At 34.0% G+C, this 20834-nt stretch overlaps 1 protein-coding gene across 2 annotated transcripts in view; it reads right to left on the bottom strand.

Annotated features, from left to right (window-relative positions):
• LOC150094496 (fucolectin-1-like) overlaps nt 1-5322 on the bottom strand; it is a 31379-nt gene extending 26057 nt beyond the window's left edge. Inside the window, exon 1 of one of the 2 annotated variants that reach the window (XM_090412291.1) lies at nt 5255-5322. The gene's annotated coding sequence lies outside the window, so the exon portion shown is untranslated. Of the gene's footprint in view, nt 1-5244 lie in introns of both variants that reach the window. The other variant, XM_090412292.1, reaches the window with a different exon arrangement.
• Nucleotides 5323-20834: the final 15512 nt, after the last annotated feature.

Raw genomic sequence — 20834 nt, 5'->3', positions numbered from 1 at the left:
ATATAATTATTTTGTATTTCAGACATTCTGACACTGAAATTAAGCAACAGTAATCATTAAATTTCGCTATACGACTTCAGTTGCATCAGCGGTTCAAAATACTTGAAATAACAGCCTAACATGATGTCCACACACCCTTTATGACCCACAAAAATACACAGGTTTATGTATGGCGTAGTATTTCAACTAGTGGAAAGTATATTTTATACCTTGTTTTTGGCTACTTTCTGATTCCATGCTAACATTTCTCCATTCAGAGATGTCGTTAAACTAGTTAGCAACCGTAAGGCAGAAATTGAACTTTAAAAAAATAAATAAATAAAAAGTTTACAGCAGAGATGGTAAAATGGCGAGATGGTATGATGGGTACAATCCTGCACTCATCATAGTTCACCCATCATTGGCATAAATGAACAGGCACGTAGACATATCAAAGTTTGTCTATTACTAAGATGTTTCTCTACATTTTTTTCCACAAAAATATAGTGGTGATTCATTTATATTACTCAGAAGTAAAATTATGTACAATAAATTGCCTTTCATAATTGGAACAATGAGTGGTATTTAAAATACTTGAAAGCTTTATTTATTTTTCATCACGCACTAGCAGACAAAACTACTCATAAAGTTTAAAAGGAGGAATTATAGACACGTTAACACAAGAATATTTTAATATTTGCCAAATATTTCAGTCTGAACATAACAGGCTATCTTCAGTGGCTACATAACCAGGATAACACATTCATTTTTTTTAAATGAGACTTTTAATTCCTACATTAGTCTAATGTTATTTATAAATTAAGATTACTATATGAAATTGTGAATTAATAACTATAATTTAATCATCACTCTGATGAAATTTTTTCCTCTCTTTAATGCTTAGCAATGTTACATCGTTCTACTCTTAAATGATCAATTCTTTGGTATTCCACCTTGTTAAAAACTGTTCCTATGTAGCCACTGAAGATGGTCTGTTATTTTCAGACTGAAATATTTGGCAAATATTAAAATATTCTTGTGTTATGTCACAAGTGTCTCTCAAGAGTAAAGTTTAAAAGTATTTTCAGGCTTTATCCAAGTGCCCCACGTAAATCAGTTATACACAATAAGTAATAATAATAATAAAACCGCCAGCAATATAATTTCCTACTGAAAAATAGCCTGTGGCATGAAAGTACGGCACCTCTGAATAGGTATATTATATACGATAATACAGATCCTTATTAATTGTCAAAGCTTTAGTCCAGTTAAAAATATTTTTCCTACAGAAGACGGTGAGATATGGGAAGATTTTTTGAATTAAACATTTATGAAAGACATTATCCTAAATTGGCATAAGGTTAGTTTGTTCAAGCTGGGGTACGCCCACCAGGAAAGAACTCATTAAACTGTCTAATAAATCACTCGTAAGTGATGGAAGTTTAATGTTGAAACCATCTACTGATGCTATTATTGTGTTCTCTTAAGTGGTCATGCACTGTTGTTTCATTTTTGCAACGACTGAGAGCAAATGAATAAGTTAAAGGGCGTTTCCCCGTTAACACTTTCTGGTATTCCAGCTGCGTACCGACATCTGTGACAGCTGGGTGCTTTCGTATTACAACTGATGCGATTAAAACGAAACTGCTCATCCTATTAATAACGAAAAAAAAAAGCATTTGGTTAATGAGCTTATTAATTTTTGTCGTAAGAGAACTGTATAGCGAAACGAAAAGTAAAAGCGTGTACTAGAAACATGTTTTAGATAGATCATCGGGTTACACCAAAAATAAAACTGACTGTATTGTAATTTAAGTATAAAAAATAATATCACAACGTACACTTTCAAAGGTTAAAAAAATTTTTGTTTCGATAAGATTTACTATTAAAAACGCAAACAGCAGTTTTGTTCTCTAATTTTCTTTTAATATCACATGCAAGTAAAATTAAAAAATAATAACTAAAGTTACCTAATCTCTTGATCTAGTATTGGGGTAATTGTTTTTTTTATTCATTTTTTTTACTTAAAAATGAATCATACTTATATCCAGAAGTACAATCTCTATAACCTTGAAAAATATACTTCTAGCTGGATGTATGATTCACCGAGAGTCTATATAAACCCACTTAATTAGGATGGGATAATTTAAGAAATAAGATGTGCTTTAGAACTTTTTTAGCAGTATGGACAACATGAGATGAAGGCAACATACACAGCGATGTAAAACAAGGAGTACCCAATGCTTATTTCAATATAATGTACATATAAGTTTCATTTCAGGACTCCTCTATAAAGGTGATCAATTTTTAGATCGATTCCGTTATCAGATTTCAGGAAGTAATCGTTTATTATGTACGAGGTTTTTTCGAAGTTATGGGGTTTGCCATCTAACCTTCTTTCAAATAACTGTTCATTAGCATGCTGTCAAACAGAAACTGGTCAATGACCGAGGGTGATGATCTTTCGACAGAGAATTAAACTGATTTATCAGTGGTTGTGGGATTTATGTATATGTTACGTTAAAGTGATAAATCCAGTTATTATTAATAATTACCGGTTAAAGTGAATAATTTACGAGAATTAATCACTTTAACCGGTTAAAGTGAATAATTTCTAGAGGAGTCTGGTAAATGTAATAAAAACATGTTTATTGGTTTTATATATAGGTTTCATGTTCAATAGAAATTATAACAGCTTAGGTTAGGTTAGTTTATAATGAAAAAAGTAAGGAAAGTACTTAAAGAAGTACTTGGCACTGAATGAAATCAGAAACCAGAAATCATTATAAACTAACCTAACCTAACCTTTATCGGTTGGAAATCATTATAAACCAAACTAACCTAACCTTTATCGGTTGGAAATCATTATAAACCAACCTAACCTAACCTTTATTGGTTGGAAATCATTATAAACCAACCTAACCTAACCTTTATCGGTTGGAAATCATTATAAACCAACCTAACCTTTATCGGTTGGAAATCATTATAAACCAATCGGTTGGAAATCATTATAAACCAAACTAACCTAACCTTTATCGGTTGGAAATCATTATAAACCAAACTAACCTTACCTTTATCGGTTGGAAATCATTATAAACTAACCTAACCTTTATTGGTTGGAAATCATTATAAACCAATCGGTTGAAAATCATTATAAACCAAACTAACCTAACTTTTATCGGTTGGAAATCATTATAAACCAACCTAACCTAACCTTTATTGGTTGGAAATCATTATAAACCAACCTAACCTAACCTTTATTGGTTGGAAATCATTATAAACCAACCTAACCTTTATCGGTTGGAAATCATTATAAACCAATCGGTTGGAAATCATTATAAACTAACCTAACCTTTATTGGTTGGAAATCATTATAAACCAATCGGTTGCAAATCATTATAAACCAAACTAACCTAACCTTTATCGGTTGGAAATCATTATAAACCAACCTAACCTAACCTTTATTGGTTGGAAATCATTATAAACTAAACTAACCTAACCTTTATCGGTTGGAAATCATTATAAACCAACCTAACCTAACCTTTATTGGTTGGAAATCATTATAAACCAACTTAACCTAACATTTATTGGTTGGAAATCATTATAAACCAACCTAACCTTTATCGGTTGGAAATCATTATAAACCAAACTAACCTAACCTTTATCGGTTGGAAATCATTATAAACCAACCTCACCTAACCTTTATTGGTTGGAAATCATTATAAACCAACTTAACCTAACCTTTATTGGTTGGAAATCATTATAAACCAACCTAACCTTTATCGGTTGGAAATCATTATAAACCAACCTAACCTAACCTTTATTGGTTGGAAATCATTATAAACTAACCTAACCTAACCTTTATTGGTTGGAAATCATTATAAACCAACCTAACCTTTATCGGTTAGAAATCATTATAAACCAACCTAACCTTTATCGGTTGGAAATCATTATAAACCAATCGGTTGGAAATCATTATAAACTAACCTAACCTTTATTGGTTGGAAATCATTATAAACCAAACTAACCTAACCTTTATCGGTTGGAAATCATTATAAACCAACCTAACCTAACCTTTATTGTTTGGAAATCATTATAAACCAACCTAACCTAACCTTTATTGGTTGGAAATCATTATAAACCAACCTAACCTAACCTTTATTGGTTGGAAATCATTATAAACCAACCTAACCTTTATCGGTTGGAAATCATTATAAACCAACCTAACCTAACCTTTATTGGTTGGAAATCATTGTAAACCAACCTAACCTTTATTGGTTGGAAATCATTATAAACCAACTAACCTAACCTAACCTTTATTTGTTGGAAATCATTATAAACCAACCTAACCTAACCTTTATCGGTTGGAAATCATTATAAACCAACCTAACCTAACCTTTATCGGTTGGAAATCATTATAAACTAACCTAACCTTTATTGGTTGGAAATCATTATAAACCAATCGGTTGGAAATCATTATAAACTAACCTAACCTTTATTGGTTGGAAATCATTATAAACCAACCTAACCTTTATCGGTTGGAAATCATTATAAACCAATCGGTTAGAAATCATTATAAACCAACCTAACCTTTATCGGTTGGAAATCATTATAAACCAATCGGTTGGAAATCATTATAAACCAATCGGTTGGAAATCATTATAAACCAAACTAACCTAACCTTTATCGGTTGGAAATCATTATAAACCAACCTAACCTAACCTTTATTGGTTGGAAATCATTATAAACCAAACTAACCTAACCTTTATCGGTTGGAAATCATTATAAACCAACCTAACCTAACCTTTATTGGTTGGAAATCATTATAAACCAACCTAACCTTTATTGGTTGGAAATCATTATAAACCAACTAACCTAACCTAACCTTTATTGGTTGGAAATCATTATAAACCAACCTAACCTAACCTTTATTGATTGGAAATCATTATAAACCAACCTAACCTAACCTTTATCGGTTGGAAATCATTATAAACTAACTAACCTAACCTAACCTTTATTGGTTGGAAATCATTATAAACCAACCTAACCTAACCTTTATTGATTGGAAATCATTATAAACCAACCTAACCTAACCTTTATCGGTTGGAAATCATTATAAACCAATCGGTTGGAAATCATTATAAACTAACCTAACTTTTATTGGTTGGAAATCATTATAAAAACTAACCTAACCTTTATTGGTTAGGTTAGTTTATCATGAAAAAAGTGTACTTCTTTTGCAATCAGAAATCATTATAAACTAACCTAAACTAACCTGGATGTCGCAAGTCGAACCAGAGTGTAGTCGTAGTTTGTCGTGGGCCGAGCTTAACACGTTCGCTGCCACGCTCCTCGGGCATAGTTTGTTCCCGCAAGCAAGAGCTTTCGGGAACAAAGTCACTACAAGTTTTTAAAGTCACTACAAGTAATCTCGTAACCGGCTTATCAGGCAGAATTTTGTTTCATACGCCAACTACGAGTAATCTCTTATCACCCCCACCCATATATTACATGCGCTGACGATTGCGTTTATTGCGTCTAGTCTCTAAAAACCTTCAGTTTCGCCATGACCAGTAAAAGAAACCTTACTGATAAAGAATTAGAAGTTTACGCGAATATGAGCGATGATGAATTTAATGAATTCATCATCGCAAATGGAAGGATAAGAGGGAAGTTCTTTCCATTTCAAATATGCACAAATTTGAAATGGTTGAAGCAAAAAATCGGAATGGTAAAATTCAATTAAAACCAAATATCGTTAGGGACTATAATTTGGGTATGTCAGGCATCGATCTTTCTGTCAAATGCTTTGTTACTATTCCCCCTTACGAAAGACAATTAGATGGCCAAAGAAATTGGCAATACGAATTTTTGATATATACATTCAAAATGCGCATAAATTTTATAATATAATTACTGGAAACGCAATGACGGCGTTAAAATTTAGATATCAATTTATCTCAGTTTTTGTTGGAATGGATGAGCTTATAGCATCACAGAATATCAGCAGGATTCGGGATCTTCATTATTTGGAAATTTTACCACCAACAGAAAAAAAGAATCGCCGACAAAGCCATGCCGTGTGTGTACGAAACAAACGACGACGCGAAACACGATACAAAATAAATAACGGAAAAAACTCACGTAGAAAGATTATTTAATAGTATAATTTTCGCCTGTGTGTCACAGGCATCTTCAGTACATTAAGCTCAAAATTAAACACTAACTGACAATTCCAAAAAGCGCCACCTAAGTAGCTGGTGTAAGATAACTAAAAAGGTCAATAACTTTCCTAAAAAAAAAAAAAAATTAATACAATAAAAAGTTAGGAAAGATTAGCTGATTTGTAAAGTACTATCTCCCATAAAGGGGATAGACGTAAGCCGTCGGATCTGTTTAAGTTAGGAGAATGAAGTAGAGTTTCACATGTTTCTTTATAAAGGCGTTCCATGAGAAACTGACTTTTGTGAAGAACTCTTGTCTTTCTCCAATGAACTCTGTGTCTAGTGAAGATGGCATGTTCAGAAAGTCCAGACTTTTCAGGTTTAAAATATTCAATATAAGATTGGTGTTCTTCTAGCCGAATAGAGGCAGATCTTCCCGTTTGTCCGAAATAAGATAATCTACAAGAGCACGGAATCTGGTAGACACCTGGATGATTAAGATGTGGAAGCTTGTCCTTAGGAGAAGTGAGAAAGGTGGAGATTTTTCTAAACGGTCGAAAGGCAACAAAAATATTCAGTGGTTTTAAAACTTTTGCTATACGTTCACTGATGCCTTGTACATAAGGGATAGTAATGCGCGTTATTTCCTCTGTGTTTGAAGAGGAAGACATATTAAAACTACTCAAAGTTCTTTTAATGAAGCAATTCTTATAACCATTAGATAGAAAGGAAGAAGTTATATATTGTAGTTCTTTCTGTAAAAGATCGTCTGAAGAACAAAAGGAGTGGGCCCGATGAACCAGTGTTTTAATAGTTCCTGCCTTTTGACTGGGATGGTGATGAGATTCCGCATGGATATAATAGCCTGTATGAGTCTTCTTTCTATAAACTGAGAAATGTAGGTTGCCATCTGGTTGGCGAAGAATTAGAAGATCTAAAAAGGCTAACTGATTATTTGATTCTACTTCTAGGGTAAACTTGATCCTAGGATGAAATGCGTTTAACTTAGTGAGAAATTGTTGAAGTTCATCGGAAGAGCCATTCCATACAGCAAAAATGTCATCGACATATCTGAACCAATGAGTAGGTCTGGGAGAAATATTGTCAAAGATACGTTGTTCAAAATGTTCCATAAAGAAATTGTAGATAGCAAGAGAAAGAGGATTACCCATTGCTGTTCCTTAAATTTGTTGATACAACTTATTTTTAAAGGAAAAATAACCAGAATTTATTACAACATCCATCTCTTGTGGATTATCTTATTTCGGACAAACGGGAAGATCTGCCTCTATTCGGCTAGAAGAACACCAATCTTATATTGAATATTTTAAACCTGAAAAGTCTGGACTTTCTGAACATGCCATCTTCACTAGACACAGAGTTCATTGGAGAAAGACAAGAGTTCTTCACAAAAGTCAGTTTCTCATGGAACGCCTTTATAAAGAAACATGTGAAACTCTACTTCATTCTCCTAACTTAAACAGATCCGACGGCTTACGTCTATCCCCTTTATGGGAGATAGTACTTTACAAATCAGCTAATCTTTCCTAACTTTTTATTGTATTAATTTTTTTTTTTTTTAGGAAAGTTATTGACCTTTTTAGTTATCTTACACCAGCTACTTAGGTGGCGCTTTTTGGAATTGTCAGTTAGTGTTTAATTTTGAGCTTAATGTACTGAAGATGCCTGTGACACACAGGCGAAAATTATACTGTTAAATAATCTTTCTACGCGAGTTTTTTCCGTTATTTATTTTGTATCGATATGTCTACTCACGGTATACCTCTTTTAAAACTTGACGCGAAACACGTTATTACTGTCCTGTTTGCCAGGAAAAACCACCATTGTGAGTGGAAAATTGTTTTAAAGTATATCATTCGTAATTTGAATAAATTAGTTTTTATTTTATTGATTTTATAGAAATCAATAAAAATACGTGTAAAAATACAAATTACGTGTTATACTACGGATTAACTCGCGCTTAGCATAGGAGGTTGGAAATCGACATACGAGTATATTCGTAGTTGGCTTCTGAGGCACACATATATTTTACTTGAAATTATATATTTTATAATTTCATAATAATACAATATTTTAGTTGAAATTATTTCCCTTCTATCAAGCTCCCAGACGTGCCCTCCACTTTATTCAGAATCCAAGGGTCCAAATTAAGGTAATTATACTAAGAGTTAACTCGTGTTTGGCATAGGAGGTCGGTAAATTGACATACGAGTATATTCGTAGTTGGCTTGTGAAGCTCATATACGAACTACGAGTATACCCATAGTTGGCAGCGAACGTGTTAATGATTGCGGGCAGATAAATGGGGATAACAAATAAAAGTTGTTGTGGGCAGATGAGTTATCCCCATTCATCTGCCCACAACAACTTTTACTTGTTATTCCCATTTATCTTCCCGCAGTCATTAAGTTCCTCCCACAACAACGTTTATCTTTCATCCCCATTAATCTGCCTACGACTACACTCTGGTTCGACATGTAACATCCAGGTTAGTTTAGGTTAGGTTAGTCTATAATGATTTCTCATATCATTGAGTGCAAAAGAAGTACTTTTCTTACTTTTTTCATTATAAAGTAACCTAACCTAAACTAAGCTAACCAATAAAAGTTAGATTAGTTTATAATGATTTCCAACCGATAAAGGTTAGGTTAGGTTAGTTTATAATGATTTTTGATATCATTGAGTTCAAAAGAAGTACTTTTCTTACTTTTTTTCATTATAAACTAAATCTACCCTAACCTAACCTAAGCTGTTATAATTTCTACTGAGAATGAAAACCTATATACAAAGCCTATAAACATGTTTTTATTATATTTATTTACCAGACTCCTCTAGGAATTATTCAGTTTAACCGGTTGAAGTGATTAATTCTAATTATTCACTTTAACCGGTAATTATCACTTTAACCGTAACATATACATGTAAAGAAGTCAAGTTTAGTTCTACAGCGATCAAAGAAGTCAGTAAGCGCTCCTCCTCCCATCCCAAAGTTCTGGAAATAAAACTTCAAAGTTAACTAGCGTTTTACTGAGAGAATGAGATATAGAGAAATTAGCTTTTGACCACTTGAATTTAGCAAGGACCGAAACAGCAATTAAATACTATTGCTCAATATATAAAATGATTCATTTACTGATTAAACGAAGAGTAGAATTTGAGTAATAAGGATAGTGAAAACATCATTAAGTATTATTGGCAATGAAATAAAAATACGACTGTCTCTTTTTATACTATTTTCAATAAATTGACTAATAACCTACACAACTGGGTTTATCATGGTATTAGTATGTGATGCGCACCGTACAAACCTCGAGACAAATAAATTTGTCTGGTCGCACTATTTACGGCAGCCGTTGGATATCTTCAGTTCCAAAATATTCCTCCACCACCAGAGCTCTGGACAGTAGCAGTGTTATGCATGAAAAGGAAATCTGGGCCAACAATATCCTACAAAGTTGCATAAAGAGTTCAAGGGTCTATTCCCGATACCTCTGTGCAGTTCCGGTATCCTATCCAAAAGAGGGCTGCAGCCATTGATCATTATTCTGCCATTCAAAGTACAGCATTCCTCGATCTACCAGATGAACCAACGTCTAGAATACGTTTATGGATAAAAAAAAATGGGCGACGTCAGTTTGATTAGAAATGTTTTCACCGGTGACCGCAGCAGTTTAAAGAGACAGTTGAGACAGAACATCACAGGCTTCTATCTTACTGTTAGAGCCAAATCTATTCTGGTTGACGAAGCGCTTAAGAGACATTGGACAGTTCTTTTTTGTAATGGTTACTGTCTCCTGAAACTGTGCCCATAATGCCGAGACGAGATGACACATTAATCCAACGTATCCCTTTGTCTGTGATGGCATGGCTTCAATCATCAAACACCCCGCCATCTCAAAGGTTCATCTAAATGGCGAATTGCCATCCTGAAGATATAGTAAAATAGTAAAGATGTCACGTCGGCCTATTGAAATAAAATGGGGAAGGAGTGACCGGAAAAACTGTGAAAGAATGGAGGGAAGAAAAGTGGGAGATAGGATAGGGAAAAAAGGAGGAGAGTATACAGGGTGTTGCTCATCAAATTCAATCGCACAGCCTGGGATGCCCTGTATGACATCTCATCCTTCAGCATGAGTCAGTTGTTATGGACATAGCGATGATCTTGCAGTCTGCCAGGCTTCCGATTCTGAATTAGGGAGAAATTTTTTATTAGCTTTAGGGATGAACATACGACGATGAATTCGCTTGAAACATTTCTGGAGGGCAGGAAGATGCAAAATAATGCTATGAGAACAAGAAGAACATCCCATGAAGCATCATAAAACTGTTCATAATCGTTTGATCCAGGTACTTCTGTGGTATGCTATGATTACACCTGCTGTCATCTCAGTCGCCATGATGGAACGGTGTAACCCTGCTTGGATGAGTGTGGAGAAGACAGCGATATTCCAAGAGGAATAGTCTTGGAAAATACTATTATCCTGGTAATTGTTCATAGCGGTATCTCTGGAAAGCTTCTAGGATGTCAGATATTCTCCCCTTCCATGATGTGAATAACAGTTTCTTTTCTCTAGAAATATGGCTAAAAATCTGTTCTAGAAAGCAGCCAAAGATTACTCCTCAGAGAACAGATGGAGCCTGATCTTAAAATTCTTTTCCTCCACTGGTCTGTGTTTTGGCATTTATCTCGATTAATGTGCCCGATGATGTTACATGGTATGCCTTGGTACCGACTGGCTATAAGCCACCTCGTCTACAGATATCTTTGAGTCGATAGCTAAAAAGGTAGACAAGTTCTTGATCTCATTCTATCATGTTTTGTTTGAAGGTAGGTTTTACTTGCATCAATTCGTCTCATTCCCAGCCAACGTTATTCCAGTTGGAGTAGAGACGATGAATTGGGCAAGAGGGTGGATTTTTCATATTCGCTGTTTGGAATTACATCTGAAGTAACTATGGTTTTGCAAAAAGTTGTAAAGCTGTTGTACTTCAATACTATAGGTGTGTGTGTGAGGGGGGAAATAAACAATCCAGAAATCTTGCTTTTACAAATGAAATATGTTTTTGTTTTTGTTTAGTTCAAGTAAGCAGGGTGTAGTTTCACACTGACCAATGTTATTCATCTTGTACCTGGACATTCAGTGTTCGAACGTTTTGACCTACCAGTTGAAGATCGGGAGCATTATTCACTAGGCCAACCATGACAGCAAATGATGAACTGTCTTTTTTTTTTTTTTTTTTAATTGTGGCTCACACCAAAGAAAAATTGAAATATATTAGTATAATGGATGGGATAACGATTTTTTAAAATTTATTTTTGTCTTACACTGTTTCTTAATTTACGGATAGCAAGTCAATAACAAGAGCACTCACAGATGCAAATAAAACAAACATTTTGGGTTTCACAAATATCAAAGAAGGATAATGAGTTTTTCGAACTACCATCATTTGCATATAATTTATTACGAAAAGTTACAACAGAATAAAACAACATATATAAAACTTCACTTATCAAAATAACACAAAAACAGATGGTAACAGTATTTGTGATAAACATTATCACAAATACTGTTACCAAGAGCCAAAAATACGCTACCAAAACAACCTCCAACGTGCTGTCCTCAAAAGAACAAATATTCCATTTAAAATGCAGTAAAATCAACTACCATACTTTCAGAAATAATAATAAAATAAAAATGAAAGAAAGAAAAGAAAACCTTCAGCAATCCCACAAAGTCAATATCAAATAAGCTACTATCATGAAACAACAATACGCTGCCTCTGGTATGCGGTTCTCGAAAGCTGGCCTGAGCTCTTAAATTCAGCACGATCAACATATCACTACCTCTACGGAACGAAAAAAAAAAGCCACAATATATATATTTATATATACACACGCAGTCCGAAACATACTATCAAACACAGCTAGCTTGCAACCTTCGAAAAAAACACACCAACCGGTAACAGCATGTTAACTTTAAAAATTAATGAACTCCAAGTAATAATCACAAAAACAAAGCAGGATAATCTCATTACCTCTTGACGTATCTCCTGCAGGTCGCCGTGGAAATGGCGAAGGGGGTAGTCACACTAAGGGCTATTTGCCATATTCCATTTATGTAGGAGGTAGCCACATCTCTCCTGGTTTACTCCGATTCTGCTGATAGTTGTCCATAGTTTTCTAGGAAGGATGAAGCCGGGATGGTGGCTGCAGGGGTATTTCATAAGAGAGCCATTTCTTGGCAAGTTCATAATTCATTGTTGGTTCCACATGTCGGAGTTGAAAGTGCTGGGCCAGAAAAGGCTCTAGTTATGTTACAAAATGTCTAGTTATATACCTTGACTTCAGTCGGGTTCTAGGAGGATTTATAAGGTGAGTGAAGAGGCAGTAGGGAGTAATTCGTGATTTTCTCCAGTTCTTTTAGTGAAGCCTATCTTCTACATATATTATTATTATTATTATATGGCACTTCCAGGGAGTCCCTAAGACTCATCGAGGGAAAGCACTGGTAGCAATGACAGAGGGGTAGATTTCAAGGTCCCACTAATCGTGCGCACGGTTATGTTCAATTGGAAGTCAATAATGTTTGATTGAGCACTTCTTTCCCAGACTGTGCACAGTACTCTGCAGCAAAATAAACAAGGGCCAGACCCGAGATCCTAAAGTACCTCGGTTCTGTAACCACAGCTAGTTGCACTTAGTCTCGAGATGATGTTTTTTCTCGTTTTTATTTTGTTTTTAACTTTACAAATGTGATTTTTGTAGGTCAGACTTCTAACCAGGTTCACTCCTAGGTATTGCGGAAGAGGATCATGCTTAACTGGACTACCACAGAAATTAGGTTGAAATTAAAATGGAAGGGTGTGAACACTGTTTTGGTAGGGTTTGGCTTTAAGTTCCGCTGCTCGACATACTTATCGAGAATCTCCAAATCTGTGTTTAAGGCGTCCTCCAGAGGGTCAAAAGAAGACGAGTGGTGAAGTACCGCCAAGTCATCAGCATATATATATATTTGCTTGATCTTGTTGAGGGGGGTATCCGAAATATAGATGTTAAAAAGAGTTGGAGCCAAAACAGAGCCCTGGGGTAAGCCACTCTAAAGGAACCTGGGTCTGCTTTTCCTTCCTCCAATATGGACCTGAAATTTTTTGTTTGTGAGCACAGATGCTAGGACTAAAAATACAATAGGATCTATTTGCAGAAATACTACTGCGAAAAACCAGTGAAAAACGAATGGGATAATGAATAAAGTCATCACTAAAAAAAACTAAAGCATCACTACGAACCCCAAGACACATACCCCGGTAAACAACGTAATCAACTGATAGCATCAATTCCAATGACGTCAGTCACGTGATAAAAAGTTATTCACATAGTTTCGCCGATTTTTCGGCTACCACAAACGGCTGATTTGGTTATTACTTTACGAAAGCTAAAGCAATAACCAAATCAGCACAAAATCAGTCCACAGAGCTTTTGTTGATAACTGTGCAGTTTGGAATGAATGTAACCGGAATTATAGTTTTTAAAAGATAGACCTTTAGGGTTTCAGAGAAATAAGCGTATCCATACAATACGCATGCTGCTGAGTGACAGATCAAAATGTTACTTTTATGCTCCCCCTCTTCACGGAGATATGTTAGGCCGACAGTATTCAATCAGTCACCACGCATATATCACAAGTAATTGTGCAAAATTAGTACCCAGTCTTATTAGAGTTAGTAAATGCATACATTTTATGTCCATGTTTGTTCAACTCTTATTATCATAAAACGGCAACAGAGGCGATATGCTAGTTCAGCATTAAATTCGCTATGGTTTCTTTACCCTTGCCATTTTCCGCTTATTGCCTAAAATTCATTTAGGCATATGGCAAATTCATGTGGTTCGTGTAATTGTGAGCTGAATTTCAAGTGTTTGTGTTAGAAATAAAAGCGTTAAAATGTAATATTATTATTATTATTATAAAACCGCCATGGAGTCAAAAGACACATCGTGGGGGAGGTCCCACTCCCTCGATGTGATTTTGCAGAAACCAGATCAGTTAAATCTGATACAAGCAAAGACATTTACTTCTGCCAGATTAGTTTAGTTTTTTGATGAACATTAAATCTGATAAAATATTATGAATGGTGTTTTATAAAATCTATGAACGTTTTCCCTGCGTTTTTATTCTGAGGCTAAATATTCTCCACATAATTATTAGAATACCAAATAATATTCCTAAAGATGCCTATACCACTTAACATAACATCCCAATAAATAACGGCACATTTAACATATTTGGCTTATGCAAAATCATTTATTATCAATAGGTGATTTTGCACTTATTGATAACTCTAACACACACTTATTTGAAATTCAGCTCACGACAGCAGCTTAAATGTAAACTTCGATAAAAGCTAATAATAAATATTATTTGTAATAAAAATGCGCACATAAAACGTTTTTCAACAAAACTTCTACAAAAAGGAACTATTTTCATCATCAAAATTGCCTTACCTGTATCATTTACATATAATTAGTGATTTCTGTAAAGGTGAAAACCTAAAACCTTAGAAACAGTCGCTCTTCAACGAGATCTGATCTTCTAGGGAATCCTCCACGAACGCAAATCTGATGTGTGCATTCATGCAACAATTTCGGATATGGAAAGCAAGGCATACTGGGGTGAGGCGCTACTTGAATTCTCATTGGATGACAGGGAAAAAATATATATAACAGACTGAAGTGAAAATTCAGGGTGAAATTATTATGTGACACCTGAAATAAGAATTAAAGCAAACAGGCGGTACATCAATGGCGCACGTATGATATTCCGAAGGTGGGTGGGAGTTCATGGAGGCTGATTTTTTCAATGAGAATCCATAAGTTCCACTTTTCATAAGTAAATTGGATTTTCTCCCCTAAATCAACCTTTTCTGCTGTTATGTCATATATATTTTTTCCAATAGATTAAAAAAATAAGTACAGTTCATTTTTTTTCTAAACGATTAATAAACCGTTGATAAATTGATACATACGGGGATGTCTGTGTATATATAATGCTTGAGATAAAACGCTTGACTGAAGACGAAATTCATACACATTCATTTATTCCTTTAAAATTTTGCAAGTAGCTAAATATTCCTTATGTATCCAAAAACTTAGAAGTTAAGTGGCGAAATCAATAAATGTTTAAGAACAAGGTTTTTGTGAATAACATGAGAACGAACAAGTGGATTTTAACAGATTTGTTTTGGACATCTTGGAGACACACATAATAGTAATAATAGTATAGTAGAGAATAACAACTAATAGGGATGTAGTGTATGGTAGCATCTTTTACGGACAGAAAGTGGTGAGTGATAAATCAGTTTAAGATAAATCAGTTTAAGGCATGATATGACTGATACTGCGCCAGTTAGATTATTTCTTCAGTTAATCTAGAAAATTGTAGCGATAATATTAACAATTGTGTGGGCATAAAAAAAAAAAAAAAAAAAAAAAAAGACAGCCAGTTATCTGAAATGGGTGTGTGTGTGTGTGTGTGTGTGTATATATATATATATATATATATATATATATATATATATATATATATATATATATATATATATATATAGTGGGAGCCAGGCCCAGAAAATGAGAAGGTTGAAGTAATGCAGAGGTTATAAATTTTACTTAAACAAGTTGCCGTTTCTATATGATTTTCTTATGAAGGAAGCGGATACAGACTCCTCAGACCCACTATGGAATTAGAAATTCCACTTTACTTCCTAATCAATTAATTTCTGTAACACTTAAGAGGTAACATCCAACTAATATACTATCAAACATTAATGAACATAATGAGCCAGCTTATAAAATAGTCAGTACACATTTGACAAGCTAATCATTGATAGAAAATTAAAAAAAAAATATTTGCAGTCAACATAAGTGACAGACAAAACGCAAATTTTGTCTCAAGTTCCATTTTTTATCATTTATTTCTATTCCAATAACTAAAATATCTGAAATAATGTGAACTATGAATGGGTTTAGAATTAGAAACCAATAGGATCTTAGTTTCTGAAAAGAATTAATGATGACGGATAAGGGTAGCAAAGAGGGAATAAATTTTTTTTTTTTTTAATGTGCATCCCACCCATGAAAGTTGGGACCTATTGTGGAGGTTAAGGGTCAGATAATTCAGAAATCCTGGATTATCTGACCATTTGAAGAGTTTGGTTTACAGACTAAACTCTTCAAAGTCACAACCTCCAATCAGTAGGAGAGCAGCATATTAGGTTTTCTTCTTCTTCCTAACAGGGATTTTAGGCCAGGTGGCCTGTTCCGGTCTCATGCCATCTTTTTCTTGGTCTTCTGATTCATCTTTTCAGAGGGGGGGGGGGGACTTTCGATTCATCAGAATTCAAGAACTGGCCTACCAGTCCGGAACTCGGGCGGGGGTTGGGCGCCATAGGAGTCAGGGGCGGAGCCCCCTAGTGTATATAGATATATTGAAAAGCAGTACTCCTCTTGATATATCTTTCGATTCCGAGATGTGTTCTAATTTAACTCTATTTTATTTCCTGTATATATTTCTTGAATGGATTGTAAAAGTTGTTTGGTATTTAACTCGGTTAATATTTTAAACAATTTTGGTCGAAGGCTTTTTTCATAATCAATAAAGGCAACGTATGTTTCTTTTTGAAATTCTATTCTCTTTTCTATTAAAAATTGAATCTATGCAGGATTCTTATTCCTTTTCGGAAACCGTTTTTGTTCTTCTAGTAGTTTATCCTCTACAATACTGTTTAGCTTCTTTTAATTAATAGTCCTGCATATATTTTATATCCTGTAATTATCCTGTATTTAGCAGACTAATTCCCCTATAGTTATTGCAATCGTCTTTATTCCTTTTTTATAAATTGGGATAACAAGCGCTTTTTTTCCAGCCATCCAAACCATATTAAAAATTTTCAATGGTCTTTCATTAAATTTTTCACCTGCATTTGTGTATAGTTCTATATTTATATCGTATTCTTCTGGTCTTTTCCTATTATTCATCTTCTTTGTTTTATAAAATTTTATTTTATTGTTCTCATCTGTCCAGAGATTTTGGAAATAGGTCACCCATTTTTCTAAATCTATTGTTTGTATTTTTTATCTCTTATTTCTTTATTCATGTATTTTACTAGTTTTTATAGATTTTGGGTTATTTTGGCTTAAATATGCCCTTTTCTAGTTCTGTTACGAAATTGTTCAATCTCTCTATGTTTTTTCCTTCTCGTTTTGCAATTGCACTGTTTCTTTTATATTCTATTTCTGTTTCTATTGTTTTGGAATTTAGCATTTCTAGTAACTCTCCTTCGTTTTTATTATATTTTCTATTTCTTTGTTCCAGTCTCGTAGTCCTCTTTTTCTAATCCATTTGCACTTATTCCTAAGCTGCTTTTGTGAGAATTGGTTTCAAATTTTCCCATTCCAATTCTATGTCACTTAATTCATTTTTTTGTTTCTTTTTTTAAGTTTGTGCATTTTTGATATTGTTGTCTAACATGAGGATCCCGTAATGAAGTAATTTGGTAACTCGGTTGATAAGAATTTTCAATTTTATGTATTTTTAGCCACTTTGGTTTAAATCGAATTTTTGCTGATACCATATAATGATCAGAGCTTAATTCAAAACTTCGCTATGTTCTTACGTCTAAAATTAACTCCGCTAATTTAAAATTTGCGATAACGTAGTCTGGCTGACCAAGTATATTTATATATTTCCTTGTGTTTAAACACTGAATTCATTATTCTCATATTATTATAAATGACAAAATCTCGCAGTCGGTGACCATATTGATTACATGTATCTTCACCAAATTTACCTACGTTTGATTTGTATTTTTTGTTTCCTATTCTGGCATTTAAATCTCCTGCTAGTAGTAAAAGTTTTGTTTGTTTTATTTATGGCATTCTGTAATTCTTTATAAAATATATTACTGTCTTCTTCTTTTCTCTCTTCTGGTGCATATGCACCAATTATTGTTATGTGGCCTCTTAATGTCTTGAGTCTAATTTCTATTAGGGTTTCGTTCAAATAGTTATAATATACAATATTGTTCTTTAGAGATTTATGTACAATAATCATTATACCTGCTTTTCCTTTTCTTCTTTTTTTTTTTACTTCACTGTAGATTTGCATACAGTTTGTTTCTTTTGTACCGTTTTGTTTTTTCTTTGTTTCTGTTACTCTACATATCTTCATGTTAACTTGGCTTGGTTTGGTTGTTTATCGGTATATTGAATTTCCCTAGGGCAGGTTACTAACTTGTCACTGGGAAAGTCTAGTGGTCGGGCTGCTACCCAGGGGAGGCTCGTGCATGGGCACTGCGGAACTGCAGCCCCTCCAATTTTTCTCTCTATATAAATATATTTATTAATTTATTTATATTTGCTTGTAATATTTAATTTTCAATCCTATCCAATTCTCTTATTTTGTATAAAAAATAATAAAAATTCATCTTGCAGCACTTAGGAGGGCGAAGGATGCTAGCAGTACGGTGTTTACCACAGTGTCATATTGCTACGCGCGCAAGCATATGCACGATATAATGAGATGCGAGCTATTAGTGTACTGCGGCACTGTCCGTCGCGCAGTTCCACTGTTGTTCATATGCAGTTTGCGTCAGTAGTAGAGTGTTCGTAGTGCTTATCGTGTTTACTCCGTCTCTTTAAATATTTGGACATTACAATTAAATCCTTTAATTGTAATGTCGAAAAATTGTAAATACATTCCTTTAATTACAATTAAAGGAATGGATTTTATTTTTAAGTAATTTTGAATTATACTAAACTGTATAATTTTATCGATAATAAACAATATTTTTGCATGAAACAAAACAAGAAGAATATATTTTATTTTTAAGTAATTTTAAATTATACCAAACTGTATAATTTTATCGATAATGAACAATATTTTTTCATGTTTAATTTTTTTTAAATTTTTACCATAATTTTGATATTTTATCCAAACATGTATACACTGTACTTACAGTGTGTATGTATATTTCGAAAGTTGCAGCATACCCACAATTTCAAGCCACGAGCCGCCACTGGTCATAGCATATAGCAGGGATGAATTCTCCATACTTGCTATGACGTGAGGAACCTTTATCTGGTCTCTTTTGACTAAAGGTGAGTTAGCCAGTCTCATACGGAGGTAGAAGAGTTTTTCCACCTGGAAACTCTAGTTTTTCATCCATCGTTCTGATGAATAAAAAATGCCCCATGACACACGGATTTACATTCACGAATATACTTAACTCCTCATTACGAGGGTTCAACCCGCCCTATGGGATGGGGAAGAAAAAGGGGCAACTCGATACAAATAAATGAAGATCTGAGTTTGGACTTTTAAGAATATGATATAAATCTGTATAGGATGAATAAAAAAAAAATACAAGGTTGTAATACTACTTTTTCATAAAAACACAAGCGGCTCCATGGCAAAATTACGAAGTGCTACTAAAGTTGCCAAAAATTTAGTTTCAAGAAGTTTCACTTCACAGAACAGATTACAGAAATTATTATCTAATCGATCCAGAAGCATTCTACAGAACTTTGTAACCTTCATCACAGTAACCAGGCTACTTGATTGAGAGAGGAAAGGATATGCTGATTTAGTGGTGTTGAGTACTTGATAGGAAACAATGGCCTAAAGATTTGTAACCTTCATCACAGTAACCAGGCTACTTGATTGAGAGAGGGAAGGATATGCTGATTTAGTGATGTTGAGTACTTGATAGGAAACAATGGCCTAAAGATATTAACTATCAAGTGACATTAGATAACTGCCAATTAAACTCAATTAAATGAAAGAAATACAATGCATTACTTTTCTCAAATACCCAACTGAACAGATAGTTTCAGAAAATTTGAAGCATTTCATGAATATTCATAGAACACTACTGATTTCAACGATGGAATGTGAACAAGAATTCTTACAAATGTATCTTATTGTCAGCTCAACTAGAAGTTAGTTGATAACCAAAACAATTTCTTTGCTATTATTTGTTAAAATTGTGGGTTCACCAATTACACACTTTGATCCAACAGAATATGTCGATTCATGGCTGCTTAGAGATTAATTCAGCAATAGTCACCAACAGTAAGAAAAGAAGTTAGCATATTGTGCAGGGTAAGAACTTAATAAAAATTTGGAATTTTTTTAATTAAAAATAATTCATATATATTCGACTTCTTTTTTTTTTTTAAATATACTTGTGGAATAAATTTATGCTGAATAAACTTTATTATATACTTAATTTGTTATTCGAGAACCTATATAGCTCAGTGGATGTGGCGTTTCCACACCACGACACTTGACCGCACGACGGAAGACTTTGTTTCGAATCTAGTCGGCGACTAGAGGAAATTTTTCTAAGCCTTTTTTCGAGCGGTTCCCGAGTTAGTCGATCTTTGGCACGAGCAAGCGGGTTTTTTTCTCCCTGAAACTCGGGTTTTTCGTCCCGTAAACTCAAGAAAATCGACCGTAGAACCCATATTATTTCAGACATTAAATATATTGTGTTAGGTTTAGGGACCACGAGATGGCGGCACTTGTTGAGCCATCTCTTTTCACTGTGTGCTGCTTAATTAGTGATAGCCTTGGATCAGCTATCTCTGATTGGCTGGCAGTGGAGATTGAACTG

The sequence above is a fragment of the Typopeltis vanoorti genome, chromosome 22, assembly GCF_054136105.1.
Source record: "Typopeltis vanoorti isolate ZY-2024b chromosome 22, IOZ_Tvanoo_1.0, whole genome shotgun sequence".
Lineage (NCBI taxonomy): Eukaryota > Metazoa > Arthropoda > Arachnida > Uropygi > Thelyphonidae > Typopeltis > Typopeltis vanoorti.
The sequence above is the reverse complement of the archived record's forward strand: the minus strand, read 5'-3'. Positions and strand labels throughout refer to the sequence as shown.